At 37.6% G+C, this 17,532-nt stretch overlaps 1 pseudogene; it reads right to left on the reverse strand.

Annotated features, from left to right (window-relative positions):
• Positions 1-1,945: 1,945 nt before the first annotated feature.
• On the reverse strand, positions 1,946-3,176 carry LOC122003687 (annotated as a pseudogene).
• Between the last annotated feature and the right edge of the window lie 14,356 nt (positions 3,177-17,532).

The raw sequence follows: 17,532 nt of genomic DNA on the forward strand, positions 1-17,532 counted from the left end.
AGATGCTGAGGTTGCTTGTTGCGCCATCCGCTCGGCTAGCGCCTTCTGTTGCTGCTCTATTATCTTGGCCGCTCGCACCTGTATGAGCGCGTCAAATTCCTCTTGAGAGAGCGTCACAATATGTTGGCATTCAGTTTCTTCCATCTCCTTGACTCGGATTCAGGTGCGTTCCCACAGACGGCGCTAAATTTGATCCTGTCCTAGCACGGAGTCGATGGACGCTGGGATGTGGCACTCCTGTTGACTAGTCGAAGACTCTGAAGACGTAGGTCGCCTGCTGACGTGGACCTGCAAACACAACGCCGAGACGAGGAGGGGTTCCCCGGCGATGGCCCTCCGATTCTCAAGTAAGATCTCTGACGAAAAAGAACAAAGCAAAAAAAAACGAGAACTGTAGCTACAGTAAAGAAGTGAGCATACCTCCGTCGAAGTCTAAAGGTCCTTATATAAGACTCCCCAGAGGCGCGCACACGCTCCCTGAGGCGTGCACGCTCCTCAAAATATACCTGGAATGGATGTGTCAGAAAAGCGTGTTTGACGTCATACCTTAGTAGCACGAGCATATCTCTAATGTGACAGTGGAAGTTTTCACCGTATGATTCCCTGTCTAACCATGCCGCCGTCCATGCCTCTTGTCAGCGGCACTGGTTCCTAGGAAGATATCGTCAACTGCTTCCTTTGTTCTTTATTGGGCCGAGAGGAGGAACCGCTCGGCTAGCGCCTTTCCCGGGCCGAACGAAGGAATCGCTCGGCTAACGCCCTCCAGGTGACACCAAAGTCGGGCCGACTCGGATGTCCGCTCGTCCGATAGTTTGATGTCTGACTCCGTCCTATCGAGTGAGGGAGCCTTAACTGCCGGATTGATGTCGTGTTTCTAGTTAGCCGAGTAGGATGTCCGCTCGGCCTTCGTTTTTTCCTGCTTTACCTTATGAGCGTCGAAAATTCGGCACCAGGCTGAGTTGTCGAGATACTGGGTCGGCTATTTTTCTTGCCGCTCAGAAATATATCTCACTCGATTAACTGCCTACCCTGGATATTGACCAATTTTACTTTCTATCGAACGAGCATCGTTTTACCATCGGATCAATAATATTAAGATCAATAATATTAAAAACTATAGATGAAACACCCACATCATCTTCGGCAACAAAATGAAAGTCCACTGTGCCCTTTTATGTCATTTCTTTGATAAAATCTTTATGCAGTATTTTTTAACCTTTTGTAAGTGTATTTAGGGTTTGAGACTTCAGTCTCAATACTGGTTTTGATGTGACACTTCGTCCTTCCTCGAGCCCTGGAATTCGTGCAACGATCTCTAATGGTGGAATTGGCTTTGAGCCTTTGACGATGTGGGCAAGATGAGGCATGTGTCGCTTGACGGCATTAGCAAATCATGTATTTTTTTTTTTTATGCCCCCTTATTCAGTTTCAGTCCACCACTAAAGATGATATCTACTGCCCATGTCTCGTGATTCTAACAGAATCACAGTCATCACTAAGACGATATGTTCTGCCCATACCTCATCATTCTAACAGACAAAAATAATGGTCAAGTAGTTTTCCACTCCTGTTGTGATTTTCTTGGTTTATCATTTTGTCCACCTATAATTGAACTTTTTGTAAAGATCAGCTTGTGTTCTTTTGTATAGGTATTGGTTTTGTACGTTTATTAATATGTGATCAATGTTACAAATACAAATCAGACGTGGAACGTGAAAATGAGCACTCTTCGTCTCATGTTGAAAATTGGATGTTCATGCCCGTACGGTGTAACTGAGTTGGTACTACAGAGTTGTTTCATTCATTGAAACTCGAATGTTCATACATCTTATGATCATTGTTGCAGATTCATTGTGAACATAGAAGAACAAGAGAATCTTACACCTAACAGCAACAGAGTCATTCTTCAAATTTGAAAAGGATTTTCAAGGCTAACGCCATTGAATCAAAGGATAGGAATAGGAGAAGGAAGCTGGAGTGAGTGCAAAAGTTCGATATCAGGCAAGCTCAAAGGAGGCAACGAGAAGTAACTATATGTCGAGCTTCCTTTTCTCAACTCTTGCATTGTCGTCAAAGCTGCAATAGTGCTCCTAAAAATGCTTTGTTCTGCTGCCACTAATGTTATTTTCCCTCCTTGCTCAGGCTGCTCCTGATCAGCAATAGGGAACACGAGATCTAATGTGTTTTCGCATTCCTTCACCAGCTTCGATACGAGGTCTGTCTTAAAGAAAGGCTGTTTGAGGACCTTCTCAATGAACGGCAATCTTAGCAACCGCCCTGTACGTTTGTCGTATTTCTTCAGTATCTTGCCAAGCCCTGCAATATTCCACTGTTTTGTAACTCTTCTTTCTTAAGTTGCATTCAGATGGAACACATATCTAATTAGTAGTTATCTTACGTTTGTGCAAAGGATGTCTAAACATTAGAAACATATGCACTGAACATTGGAAATGTTGGCAAAAGAAAGTGAGGTGATTTTGTTTAAAGAAATTTCTTGGTTTTTTGAACTTTTACTTTTAAAGCCCATCAATTTTCCCTGAAATATTAATCTTAATCAAAGCTTAATCTTCCATTGATGTAGACCGTCTGTTAACAAGTATTAATCTTCATCAATTTTGTAACTCTGTCTTTCTTCCTGTAAATGTTTCTGCATGTTTGAGAGGAAAATAATTGAATTTGCTATAGTGTAGCAATCAAATGACCTGTGTAGTTGACGTTGCTGTAGTTCTCCAGAAGCACCATTTCCCCATGGAAGTTCACTACATCCTTCCTGATCCTTGACATCACTTTTGCATACTCGGAATCCGAAGGTTGGCTACCTCCTGGACCATGTGTCTGAATCACTCTCTTGATCCTCTCTTGCTGCTCCTGCCTCCAAAAGGATCAAATTCTCAGCATACAATAACTAAAAGCTAGTACACACATACATTCTTCTTTCCAACTCCCTACCCATTGCCTAATAATGAAGTCCTCCTCCTGTTCGAGGAAGAAGGCATTGAACTTTTGACAATTTCGGTATCCAGCAGCTGGATGAACTCGGCCTCCACCTTCGATGGCAGCTGGGCTGCCGAGATGAGCCTCACCAGCTTCTTCAGGTCCTTGTAGGAGAGGAACTTTTCCTTGCATTCAGGGAGTGTCTCCTCTATCTGCCTCTTTAGCCTCTTGCCCAACTTCATGCTAATTTCTCTTTTTCCTGCAGGTTTACTGCATTTGTATGCTGACTTGCTATCATAGCACGGAAAGTGTTATAAGTGCATGAGGATGAGGTTGTTGGGATCTTTGTGTTGGTACAATTTGAGCGCGAGCAGAATGATGGTATACTATCATTATATCTTGAGATGATGGTATACTATCATTTTGACGAAATCGAAGCTAGAGTTAGACTCTATCTCTTTAAGACGAATTTGCCCCGCACACGGGGCTCACGGAACATAACAATCGTCTCTCAAGATACAACGACTTTATCTTGCAATAGCAGCATTATAAATCGCAAGACCTCCGAACCGAAAAAGGCTTCTCGAACTCTCCAATGCAAGTATGAAATGCAATGCTTGCTTTGCTCGGAAGGAATTGAGTGAGTGAAATGAGGATGTGAGGGACTTTATTTATACTAAATGAAGGGGTATAAGAACCTCTTGATTCAAATAGATCTCATCCATCCATTTTGAATTGGATGATGTAGATCATATCCTTTCCTAAGAGGCACATTACCTTTTCATAAGACGTCACCCTTTAACTATCCAAAAGGCACTTAAACTTTTTAATTTCTCATTTATAATTTCTAACAATCTCCCATAAAAATAAAAATTAATGCTTGTATGTTATCACGTAAGGAGAGTTCAATCGATAAGTTAATACATCGGGAGAGGTAGCTTGTGACTTTGAACCTTCCATAGTGGAATGCTATCGAGCATATTAGGCTACGCAGTGAACGTGATGTCTTGAACTACTCAGTTGTCTGCGTATACTAAGACAATAACACCCACACAGAGACTTATCTCACCTACTTTTGGTTCTCATGGTTAGTTCCGCTTTGGTCATGAACACCATCTTGGATTCATGAGTGTTTCATTGAAGCGGTCAGTCTTCACACTCACATAGGTAACACTTCTATCAAGAGTTTTCTACCATACTCCACCTTATAAAGGTATAGAAGTCATTAAAAGTATACGCTTAATATCACTACATGTGGTAGGATAACACAAGTTCATCCTAGGATTAGGATATAGATAATATATCTCATGTACTATAACACAACTTCTGTAACTTTGTTGTCCCATTGAACCAAGATCTTAGGATCTCCAGTCAATAAGGTTGGGTTACCGCTACAGTCATTTTAGTTGTAGATTTTTAGTCTCATTCCTCTCGATGAGCAGTATACTTGATCTCAACTTAGCCCTTTCGTAAGAGGGTCTGCAAAGTTATCTTTTGACTTGACATAGTTGATTGCAATCACTCCATTCGAGATCAATTGCCTAATGGTATTATGTCTGCGACGTATATGTCAAGACTTACCATTATATATACTACTCTGTGCCCTTCCAATCGTTGATTGACTATCACAGTGTATAAGTACGGCGAGCACAGGTGAAACATCCCAAGTTTTTTTTTTTTTTTTTTACCAATCACTATCAATAACTACGATTTGAATGATCACATTGCAGAACCATAACAGAACTTTCATAACCAATAGACAAGACTGTATCAACAATTGTGTATCGATAATGACAATAACCCCTCAACATTCCCCACCCGAATGACAAAGAAAATGAAAATCTATCACGGTAGGTCACGTATGCACTGCACTCCCGGACAACGGACAGAATTATGCGACCATTCCGCCTCCTCGACTACCCCGTCCATGGGTCTTCCAGCATATCTTGGAAGTCATCCTCACCTGTATTATAAATGTGGTGAGTCTACAACCCAGCAAGTACAGACCAATATGAGTATGAAGATATCCATAAGATAGTAGAAATAGCAACTAGAAGCCTTTTAAAGAAAACATAGCACAACCAGGTACGACATTAGAAAGATAAAACATGCAAAAGTGTTCCTACATAGCTAATAAGGTGAATATGTCACATATCCGGTAACCACAATTAGAGCCATTCTACAGTCCCATGAACCTAGAGGTACCTCGTAGAGAACAAGCATCCAGTCATATAGCCGAAGCTAACCATATCAGTCAAGATTGGATGGGCCCTCCCCGGAGCTCATCCCGGGTCACCCATCCCGTAATGCTACCACATATGCTCATATACATCCAATTAGCCACATAAGATTCATATAACCATAATAAATTCTAGTCATTCATTTCATAGCATATTCCAGTCATTCTTTCCATATTCGTTCCTATAACAGTAGCATTCTTCATTTATTCCTTAAGCATATCAATTCACAAGGACCCTTCCATATCCAAACATGCATAACTTAAGAATACATAATATAAATCATGCATATCATAATAGAGAACAGATCACAATATAAATCATAACAATCAAAATAGAGAACATGTCACAATATAAAGCATACATATCAGAACGAAGAACATATCACACAACAACCTAAACCATCTATGGAAATGGATCAACGACAAACGAATTTCACATGAATCCTGCAGCTATCCGAAGAGACCGACTAACCTCAAGTTGACATCACACAATTCACGACGATTCAGTAGAGCGAAGCAACATCGCGTTGAAACCGAACTAAAACCACAACTGTTCGGAGAGTAGAACAACAGCAAGTTGACCATGCAAAACAGCAATGAATTGAATCCACAAACCTCAAAATCTGTCCGGCATTTAAAGAAACAATAGGAAGAATGGAAAACAGTATTCATCATGGTTTAAGCCACCAACTTCTGTTTGAAACTTCCAGAAACACAAGGAGGGAGCAGATCATCCATGAAACTAGCCAAAACATCAAGATCTTGGACCCGAACCCAAACCGTTAAGAGAAACCGAGCAAAACCAAAGATACTACCTTAAGCTCGAACACCCAGCAGAAACAGAACGATACCGATTACAACCACAATCACCAAATCTGTAGCAATTCAATAAAACTAAACCTAGGATGAAACAACATCAAATCAAGTTCTTACAATCTGTAGAAATTCGGAAATCTCAAAACCGAATAAAAGACATCACATAAACCTCAAACTAAATCTAGAACATCACAAGAACCTCAAATCGTGACCCATTCCACCCATCAACATCTTAGTCAAACATTTAAACAAACATGTTTCACACAGAAAACTCAAAGCATCATCACGGAAGAAATCGAATCCAAACTCAATCACAGGCCATCGGACGTCAGAAAACCACGAGAAAATCACACCGAGGCAAACAAACTTCATCAAATCAGAAGGCACTGACAAAAATCCTGAAGCAGTGCGAACCAAACAGAAGTATCAATAAAACCATAAACTGATTCACAACTCTACAAGGGAGAATCCAATTGTAAACCATACCGCTGTTCCAATCACATAAATAGGCATTTCGTAACTTCCATGTTCCTACCCCATACCTTACAGATCTCGCACAACCATAAGGGTATGTACTTGCCTTTCCCTTCCGCGTGTTATCTCCGAAGCCCTTGTTCCATGTCAGCGCCGACAGGAAGAAGGGTGCCAGATTCCACTTCCGATCGCGTCGTCCTTAGAGGAGAATCGCCCGCTGAGGTGTGTCCTGGTCGGATCTCAAAGCACCGCCAAGAGTTTCGTCGGCACTAAGAGGAGAGGAGGAGAAAGGGACGTGATTTCAATCGGGCCATGAGTGAGGAATCGGTGAGGCTAAGTTATATACGTAGATAAATTCTTAATCTTAGGTTAAGAGCGGTAACTTAGGGTAATTAGGGTAACCAATTCCTAACTTAATTAGGGTTTCGTTTGTTTCCCTTAATTTTAAGGGTTTCATCCCCTTAAATGATGTCATACAAGTTTATTTAAAATTCTAAAACATTTCTAAAATTCATAGAATATTTTATAAGTTAATTCTTTAATTAGCACTTGTGTGACCTTAGACATTTTTATAAATAAATTCCTTAATTTCGCTCATGGGTCCTTACAATTCTCCCCCCTTATAAAAATTTCGTTCTCGAAATTTTGACTTACCAAATAATTCTAAATAGCGGTTGTCCATGTCCAGTTCAATTTCCCACGTAGCCTACTCCTTCAACGGATTTCCATAAAACCTTCACCATTTTGATGTCCCGAATAAGGTTGGTAGTCCACCATGAAATCCATGGCAACATCTTCCGACTTCCAAACTCATCAGTTGAAATTCTGATATCACTATTGTTGGGTGATCTTATGCGATAGTGTCACGGACTTACGACTCAACGCATCCTCCACCACATTAGCCTTACTTAGAGGAAATTAATATTGCTATCATAATCCTTCACCAACTCCAATATTCATCTCTACCTCAGGTTCAGTTCCTTCTCCAAACATAACCATGGTATTTCAGTTTCTTCTTTTTGACCATTTCATTCAATCACATCCGTCTCTACCATTTAATTGACATGTTGACCAGAAATGACAAAAGAAAATGCACTTCTTGTAAATTTTTTATATATATGAGACAAGTTCTTAACTAAGGGTTACCGTACAAGTAAGTTAAAGCAATGAGCCGAGACTTGGTAAGGATAGATTTAGTAAAAGAGATACACAGGAAACACAAATATAGAAACATTTTGTATCAAGCACCATGCTAGTTCTATAGTTCATAACAAAAAAAAAAAAAAATCAAGACATGCTTCAACAACCTTCCCTATATCTCCTAACTATTTTAAAATTCTTAGCTAAATAAAGATGAATGCAAAAACTATCTCTAAATGAGTCAAACAATATTAATACCAAGTAACACATACCAAAGGTTCACACTTCAGGAGGAACAACTACGCATGTTGCAACAAAAAGACAGTCGGTGGCGAAAAACAATAGATCACATAACAATACTACATAAATCACATGCAAGACTCCAATTGAAGTTACAAACACCATATGACAACCTGATCATACAAGATAATTGATCCAAAAATATGATATGTTCAGTGATCGGCCAAAACTTTTTAAGCCCAAGGTGATGATAATACCCACGTCTAAATCTTAACAACCTCCTTTATCCTTAATTCCCAATTGGGACTAAATTGAGATTCGACCAACTCTCCCACTCCATGATGTCCGGCATGATTACCCAAGCACATACATTATTCAAAATTATCCCTAACTTGTTAACTAGTGACATATGAAGTTTAATCCAATGGAAGGTCCACCACGTTTTCTACTAACAAAATGACAAATTTCATGTTTCTTAACAAACATTTGGAAATTAATACTAATATGGATGACCGTAAAATCAAAGGAGAAACGCACAAACTAGAAGTTTATGGGATACCTGAAATTAATATCATGAAATGGCTTCATCAATTCAAAAATTAATAAGTATATAAATAGCATTACATAAGCTAATTGAGTTAGTTACTGCACATTCATTTGAAGAACTAAACATGGAAGTCATAAAAGGACAAGTGCAAAGTGGTTTAAAAGCCAACTGCACAACAATATCTAAAAAGTCATATCAAACCTCCATAGTTCTTTTTATCCAAAAATTTAGGATTAATTTATACTTATACATGCATAGGAAGATTCAGTCGGATAGATGTCATTTGACGCATCGTCTTGTAAACAGAAAAGGCTTCTTTACTATGAAGATTATGTGCAAATCCGGTTATCATTGTATTCTAACTCACAACATCCCTCTCTGACATCCTATCAAAACTTGCTTTGCAATCTCAATATGTCCACATTTTAAGTACATATCCACCAGTCCACTTGCAACAAATAATTCCATGACGAACAGTCCCTATTGAAGCAGCATGTAATTGCTTCCCAAAGTCCAGAAGCCCTATGGCTGCGGAAGCACTAAGAATCAGAGCCAAGGTAGTTCGATCAGATAGGACCTTTTTTTTTTTTCAATACCTAATACCTTACATAGCATACATGTTATATAGTTTACACAGATCACCTAGTCTTGATCCACAAAATACCAACATGAGTTAGAAGTTACAGGAAGGGTAGGTTGCAACTGTTAAACTAATAAGCTATAAGGTCTCGTGCAAATATTAAGAATCCACCCTCACAAAAATAACTTAATTAAAGTATTGATCCTACTGTTAAGGTTATTGGAAGACTAGTACATGTTGAGTGTTGAACTGCAAGTAGCATAAAACTAAATTATTAAATTAATATGCATGGAATGACATATGCTACACTAGGAAGGAGTTTCATTATGACCCACTGTTATGGCTAGAAATCTATCTTGGATATTCCAAATAAGGTTAGTGTCAGTAGCATTTTGACAAAAAAAAATAATAAATTAATACATTAAACTAACAGAGCTAACTTGAAGGCAACGACCGTCAACACTATATATAGTTGGTCAATCAAGTAGAACACTAAACAGACATTTCCCATTGAATCATAATCTAATTTGTAATGAAGGATATTAAATAAACCCTAGGCTCCTTATAATTTACAGAACCTTATACGTAGAAAATTTACAAAGTAGTGCAAACTTAAGATTTAAAGCTCCCTCTTCTAATTATCAGTCATGCTACAAGAAAATTTTAGCAATCTAATTCATAGTCATTCTCCGTTATTCTCTAGAACATGTAAAACATTCCTAACATGTCTAACTGCAAACGGATGGCTTTCTGAACACCTATGAGAATTACCTGAACACATTTGCATCTAATAACAAAGGACCTCTAGACGTAAACTAAATTTGTTTATTTAAACACATTATAATTTACAATTCAAATTTCGAACTATAATGAAGGAAATCTTACAAACTTGTGGACAGAAGTAGTCGAGTTCTTGACGAGATGGCTAGCGCATACTGTCCCTTAGGAGTGTGCTCTGATACCAACTGAAACATCCCAAGTTTTTTTTTTTTTACCAATCCCTATCAACAACTACGATTTGAATGATCACATTGCAGAACCATAACGGAACTTTCATAACCAATAGACAAGACTGTATCAACAATTGTGTATCGATAATGACAATAACCCCTCAACATTCCCCACCCGAATGACAAAGAAAATGAAAATCTCTCATGGTAGGTCCCGTATGCACTGCACTCCCGGACAACGGACAGAATTATGCGACCATTCCGCCTCCTCGACTACCCCGTCCATGGGTCTTCCAGCATATCTTGGAAGTCATCCTCACCTGTATTATAAATGTGGTGAGTCTACAACCCAGCAAGTACAGACCAATATGAGTATGAAGATATCCATAAGATAGTAGAAATAGCAACTAGAAGCCTTTTAAAGAAAACATAGCATAACCAGGTACGACATTAGAAAGATAAAACATGCAACAGTGTTCCTACATAGCTAATAAGGTGAATATGTCACATATCCGGTAACCACAATTAGAGCCAGTCTACAGTCCCATGAACCTAGAGGTACCTCGTAGAGAACATGCATCCAGTCATATAGCCGAAGCTAACCATATCAGTCAAGTTTGGATGGGCCCTCCCCGGAGCTCATCCCGGGTCACCCATCCCGTACTACTACCACATATGCTCATATACATCCAATTAGCCACATAAGATTCATATAACCATAATAAATTCTAGTCATTCATTCCATAGCATATTCCAGTCATTCTTTCCATATTTGTTCCTATAACAGTAGCATTCTTCATTTATTCCTTAAGCATATCAATTCACAAGGACCCTTCCATATCCAAACATGCATAACTTAAGAATACATAATATAAATCATGCATATCATAATAGAGAACAGATCACAATATAAATCATAACAATCAAAATAGAGAACATGTCACAATATAAAGCATACATATCAGAACGAAGAACATATCACACAACAACCTAAACCATCTATGGAAATGGATCAACGACAAACGAATTTCACATGAATCCTGCAGCTATCCGAAGAGACCGACTAACCTCAAGTTGACATCACACAATTCACGACGATTCAGTAGAGCGAAGCAACATCGCGTTGAAACCGAACTAAAACCACAACTGTTCGGAGAGTAGAACAACAGCAAGTTGACCATGCAAAACAGCAATGAATTGAATCCACAAACCTCAAAATCTGTCCGGCATTTAAAAAAACAACAGGAAGAATGGAAAACAGTATTCATCATGGTTTAAGCCACCAACTTCTGTTTGAAACTTCCGGAAACACAAGGAGGGAGCAGATCATCCATGAAACTAGCCAAAACATCAAGATCTTGGACCCGAACCCAAACCGTTAAGAGAAACCGAGCAAAACCAAAGATACTACCTTAAGCTCGAACACCCAGCAGAAACAGAACGATACCGATTACAACCACAATCACCAAATCTGTAGCAATTCAATAAAACTAAACCTGGGATGAAACAACATCAAATCAAGTTCTTACAATCTGCAGAAATTCGGAAATCTCAAAACCGAATCAAAGACATCACATAAACCTCAAAATAAATCTAGAACATCACAAGAACCTCAAATCATGACCCATTCCACCCATCGACATCTTAGTCAAACATTTAAACAAACATGTTTCACACAGAAAACTCAAAGCATCATCACGGAAGAAATCGAATCCAAACTCAATCACAGGCCATTGGACGTCAGAAAACCACGAGAAAATCACACCGAGGCAAACAAACTTCATCAAATCAGAAGGCACTGACAAAAATCCCGAAGCAGTGCGAACCAAACAGAAGTATCAATAAAACCATAAACTGATTCACAACTCTACAAGGGAGAATCCAATTGTAAACCATACCGCTGTTCCAATCACATAAATAGGCATTTCGTAACTTCCATGTTCCTACCCCATACCTTACAGATCTCGCACAACCATAAGGGTATGTACTTGCCTTTCCCTTCCGCGTGTTATCTCCGAAGCCCTTGTTCCATGTCAGCGCCGACGGGAAGAAGGGTGCCAGATTCCACTTCCGATCGCGTCGTCCTTAGAGGAGAATCGCCCGCTGAGGTGTGTCCTGGTCGGATCTCAAAGCACCGCCGAGAGTTTCGTCGGGACTAAGAGGAGAGGAGGAGAAAGGGACGGTGATTTCAATCGGGCCATGAGTGAGGAATCGGTGAGGCTAAGTTATATACGTAGATAAATTCTTAATCTTAGGTTAAGAGCGGTAACTTAGGGTAATTAGGGTAACCAATTCCTAACTTAATTAGGGTTTTGTTTGTTTCCCTTAATTTTAAGGGTTCCATCCCCTTAAATGATGTCATACAAGTTTATTTAAAATTCTAAAACATTTCTAAAATTCATAGAATATTTTATAAGTTAATTCTTTAATTAGCACTTGTGTGACCTTAGACATTTTCATAAATAAATTCCTTAATTTCGCTCATTGGTTCTTACAACAGGTTTCGGTCAGCTCGGAATATCTTTCAAGAAATTCCTTAGTCGTTCAGCTTCTTCTGCTGCTTTGTCTAGTGCTATAAACTTGGATTACATAGTTGACCGAGCAATGCATGTCTTCTTTGTAGATTTCCAAGATACCGCTCCTCCACCGATTGTGAATACATACCCACTAATGGATTTGAAATCTTTTGTATCTGATATCCAATTAGTATCACAATATCCTTCTAAGACAGCGGGATACATTCCGTAATGGAATCCGTAGTTCATAGTATATTTTAAATATCTAAGAACTTGCATCAATACTTTCCAATGGATGTCGTTTGGATTACTCGTAAAATGACTCAGCTTGTTTACCACACAAGCAATATCTGGACGTGTGTAGTTTGTGAGATATATCAAACTACCTATTAACCTAGAATATTCCAATTGTGATATGGGCTCACCATGGTTTCTCGCTAAGTGTTAACTTAGATCTGTTGGTTGATACTCGGAATATCGTACCGGTTCCCTTGTACAAAAATTTTGTACAAGTCCTGAACCATTCCTAACAACCTATTGTGTTCTTTAGAAATTAAATTAGGAATCGCAAGTGGAACTTAACATTATTGATTCCAAATTTAACTTATCTGTTCTTAGAGGTTTTGACTTGGATCGCAAATAATGCTTAACATTATTAATCCAAGTCCACCCATGTTACAAAGTTGATTAAATATTTATTTCTAAAATTGGCTTCCAAGTTAAACATGGCGAGGCACTAGGCCTTCTTGGTTACGGGATCATCCACCACTTTCTTGAGAAAGCCTTTTAAAGAAATTCAATATTCAATCTCCTTATAGTAACCCTAGGTTTAACCAATAAGAACAATCGAATCACAAGATCGAAAAAGAAAAGAAAAGAACACAAACTCGAATCACAAATACGAAACCTAGAATTATATGCCTCTTGTGTTTGGTATTTGAAAATATATAAAAAGAAAATTAGTATGATGCGGAATAGAATTACTAGTTATACCTTTCTTTGTAAGCAACAACCTTTTGATCTTCTATCGTATTCCTCTTCTTATCTCGGACGTTGTGTGGGCAACAATCTACCGAGATGAGAACCACCAAGACAACTTCCTTCTTGCAAGTTTCTGCCACCAACCTTCAAGCTCCAAGAGATGCAAGAGCAAAGCCTCCTTTCTCTCCTTCTCCAAGAAAAATTCGACCACCACAAGAACTCCAAGAGATGATATGGTTCGACAACAAGAAGAAGAGAGGAGAGAATGATTAGGGTCGGCCACACCAAGGAAAAAAAGAGAGAGGAATAATAGATGATATGTTATTAGGTGAGACACCTCTACCCTCTCTTTTATATTCCTTGGTCTTGGCAAATAAGAAAAATTTTAATAAAAACTTCCTTATTCTCTTTGACAATGAAAGGAAACTTTAATTAAAATTTCCTTTAATCCTTTATCATGTCCGACCACATCAATTGCTCCAAATAAGGCAAGTTTTAAACACAAAATTAAAACTTCTTTATTTGTTTCAAGAAATTTTAAAATAAAAATTTCTCTATTAATTTTACCTTCATGGTTGGTTATAATAGGAAATTTTATAAATTAAAATCTCTCTTATTAAAACATGTGGATGATTTCCAAAAAGAAAAGTTTTCTTTAAAATTAAAATCTTCCTCTCAATCTACAAATAAGGAAAGATATCAAATCTTTTCTTAATCTTTTGTAGAAACTATAATAAGAAAGATTTAATTTTAAAACTCTCTTTTAAATCAAAATAGTTACAAAAAAGGAAAGTTTTATCAAAAATTAAAATCTTTCTTTTAACTACAAATAAGGAAAGATATCAAACCTTTCACTTAATCTTTTGTAGAAAGTTATAAAAGGAAATATTTAAATTTTTAACTCTCTTTTAAAACCATGATATCCACATAAGAAAAGATTTTAAAAATAAAATCCTTTTATTTTATATGGCCGGCCACACCAAGCTTGGGCTCCAAGCTATGGCCGGCCACCCTACTTGGTTCAAGCCTTTTGGCTTGGCCGACCGAAGCTTGGGTTCCAAGCTTGCTTGGCCGGCCACCTAAGGGTGGGTAGGAAGTGAGTATTTGGTGGGTATAATACTTTATAAATAAGATGCTACGATAGGGACCGAGAGGAGGAATTGGTTTTGGTCTCCCGATGAAATTAAGCTTCCCGTGTTCGCCCTGAACACCCAACTTAATTTCATCAATAATAATTCATACCACTAAAGAATTATTATTGAATTATCGCACCAATCCCAAATTACATTTTAAGCTCCTTCTTATCATGAGTGTGTTAGTCTCCCTATGTTTAAGATACAAAATGTCCACTAATTAAATGAGTTACTGACAACTCACTTAATTAGTATCTAGTTCCAAGAGTAGTACCACTCAACCTTATCGTCATGTCGGACTAAGTCCACCTGCAAGGTTTACATGACAATCCTTATGAGCTCCTCTTGGGGACATCATCAACCTAGATTACTTGGACATAGTTTTCTTCTATAATCAACAACACACACTATAAATAATATCATTTCCCAACTTATCGGGCTTATTGATTTATCGAACTAAATCGCATCCTTTGATAAGTCAAAAAATAAATACTAGATATATGTGCTTGTTATTATATCAGGATTAAGAGCACACATTTCCATAATAACAAAGATCTTGTTCTTTTATTTAGTCAGTATAAAAAGAACTTACCTTAAATAGTCCAGCTCAATACACTCTGAGTGTACTAGTGTTATTTTATAGTTAAGATAAACTAATACCAAATTACACTATCATTATTCCAATGGTTTGTTCCTTTCCATCTTAGTCGTGAGCTACTGTTTATAATTTATAAGGAATTGATAGCATGATCTTCTGTGTGTGACACAATACACCATGTTATCTACAATATAAATTAATTGAACAACTACACTTAGCATATAAATGTAGACATTTGACCAATGTGATTCTTTATTTTAAAATAAATGTTTACAAAAAGCTAGGCTTTTAGTATACACTCTAACAAGATCCATAGGTGTTTTTACTATAGAGAGACCGTACGCATTGAATCTTTTCAACACTGACTCTACATAATGCGATTGTGTCAAAACTATCCCATCGGATGTCCTGAGAATTTTAATTCCCAATATAACATCTACTAGACCCATATCTTTCATATCAAAATTCTTGGTCAACATTTTCTTTGTACTCATGATTACCTCATGATTACTGCCTATTATAAGTATGTCGTCTATATATAGACAAACAATTACATGATCTTTAGGTGTGTGTTTGACATAAATGCATTTGTCATATTCATTTATTTTGAATTCGTTTGCAGCATTGTTTTGTTAATTTTTTCGTGTCATTGTTTAGGCGCTTGTTTAAGTCCGTACGACTTAATAAGTTGACACACCTTTTCCTCTTTTCCTAGAGCTATGAACCCCTTGGGTTGCTCCATATAGATTTCTTCTTTCAACTCACCATTTAAGAACGCAGTCTTAACATCCATTTGGTGTATTTCAAGGTTAACAGTGTTGCGATAACTATCAGTACTTGTATAGACGTAATCCTTGTCACCGGTGATTAGGTAACGAAGTAATCAATGCCTTCCTTTTGCTTGTATCCTTTGGCTACAAGTTTGCCTTTATACTTGTCAATCAATCCATCAGCTTTATACTTGGGTTTTAGTATCCACTTACAACCTAATGGTTTAGTACCAGAAGGAAGGTCTACTAATTCCCAAGTATGGTTATTCATGATGGACTCGATTTCATTATTGACAGCTTCTTTCCACAATGGGGTGTCGGGACTAGAAAGAGCTTCGCTTAATGTTCTTGGGTCCATTTCCGACATATAAATCATGAAGTTCGGTTTGAACGATTTCTCAACTCTAGCATGTTTGCTCAGACAGGACTCTTCGCTTTGATTGTCAACAGTCCTTTTATGACAACTAAGTTCAAAAATATCATTTTCGTTAAAACCTCAGTTGTCATTACTTTGAATGTTTCCCTTCTTATTCAGGAATATATTTTCAAAGAATATCGTATTTCGAGATTCTGTAGTTGTTCCCACATGAATATCAAGAATGTTTGACTTGTGAACTATGAAACAATATGCACTACTATTATGGACATATCCAACAAATATCACATCGAATATTTTAGGTCCGATTTTTACTTACTTTGGCTTGGGTACTTCAACCTTTGCTAAGCACCCCCACATTTTCAGGTATTTGTATAATGGCTCGCGGTCTTTCCATAGCTCATATTTTTATTGTTTTTCTTGTGAGGGATTTTGTTGAGAATGTGGTTTGCTGATAATATAGCTTCCCCCCATAAGTTTTGGGATAAGTCTGAATTTATCAACAAGACATTCATCATTTCCTTTAATATCTGATTTTTATGTTCAGCAACACCATTTGATTAAGGTGAGTAAGGTATCGTTGTCTGATGGATAATGTCAGATTTTGAACAAAACTCATCAAACGATGCACCATATTCTCCACCTCTATCGCTACGAATTATTTTAATTCGTTTATCAAGTTGATTCTCAACTTCTGTTTTATAGTTTCTGAAAGCTTATAAGGCTTCGTTTTTACTTTTTAAAAGAAAAACATAACAGAACCTCATGCAGTCATCAATAAAAGTAATAAAATACTTTTTACCTCCTCTAGTTTGCACGAATTTTAAGTCACATAGATCACTATATATTAACTCTAAAGGAGTCGTTGACCTTTCCACTGAATGAAAAGGTAGTCTCGTCATTTTTACTTCCACACACACTTCACATTTGTGTGTTTTATCCATATTTACATTTGGTAATAAATTTAACTTGACGAGATGTTTAAGAGTATTATTATTGACATGCCCAAGTCGATCATGCCATAAATTAAAACACTCAACAACATAGCTGGAAGCTTTTATTTTATTACCATTAAAGTCATGGTGTACAGTCATTACAATCATTTTGAACAGACTCTGTTATAAGTACCCCTTACTTATGAATACACCATTCTTCGTAAGTACAAAGTTGTTTGACTAGGACACTAGTCTGAAACCGGCTTTAACAAGTGTTGATCCAAAAACTAGGTTCTTCTTTAT

Source organism: Zingiber officinale, chromosome 7B (genome assembly GCF_018446385.1).
Source record: "Zingiber officinale cultivar Zhangliang chromosome 7B, Zo_v1.1, whole genome shotgun sequence".
Classification (NCBI taxonomy): domain Eukaryota; kingdom Viridiplantae; phylum Streptophyta; class Magnoliopsida; order Zingiberales; family Zingiberaceae; genus Zingiber; species Zingiber officinale.